The sequence below is a fragment of the Neovison vison genome, chromosome 7, assembly GCF_020171115.1.
Source record: "Neovison vison isolate M4711 chromosome 7, ASM_NN_V1, whole genome shotgun sequence".
Lineage (NCBI taxonomy): Eukaryota > Metazoa > Chordata > Mammalia > Carnivora > Mustelidae > Neogale > Neogale vison.
In genome coordinates this window covers 200,482,164-200,482,642 of record NC_058097.1, presented here as the reverse complement: position 1 = coordinate 200,482,642, position 479 = coordinate 200,482,164, and positions in this window count along the sequence as shown.

Below are 479 nucleotides of genomic sequence, written 5' to 3'. Positions count from 1 at the left end.
CGCCGCGCCGCAGCCAGGGAAAACAACTGCTCACTTCTCCCTGCGTCCGCCCCGCGCGCTCCCTGCTTCCCGGCGGCCGCGGGAGCCCAGCCCGGCCGGGGGAGGCGCGGAGCGGGCCGGCCGCCCGGCCTTCCTCTCCCCTCGCTCCTCCTCTCCGCCTCAACTCGCTCGGCCTCCGCGCGGCCGCCTCAGTTTGGGGCCTTCGCAGGCGTCCCCCCGCCCCAATCCCCGGCCCCGGCTCCGGCTCGTGGCGGGGCTCCTTCCCGGGGCTCTGGAAGTTTCTGGGCTCCCCGCAGTCCAGCCTCCATCTCTTTGCCTCGCACCGGGCCCCCCGCCCGCGCCTGCCGTCCCCTGCCTGCGCGCTTCCTCCGTTCCTTTCCCCAGCTGCCCTCTCTCCCCTCTCCCGGGGCTCCCGGCTTGCTACCCCAACTCCTCCCCCCTCCCCGCGCCCGGGCGCCGCGACCGTAGCCCCGGCCCGG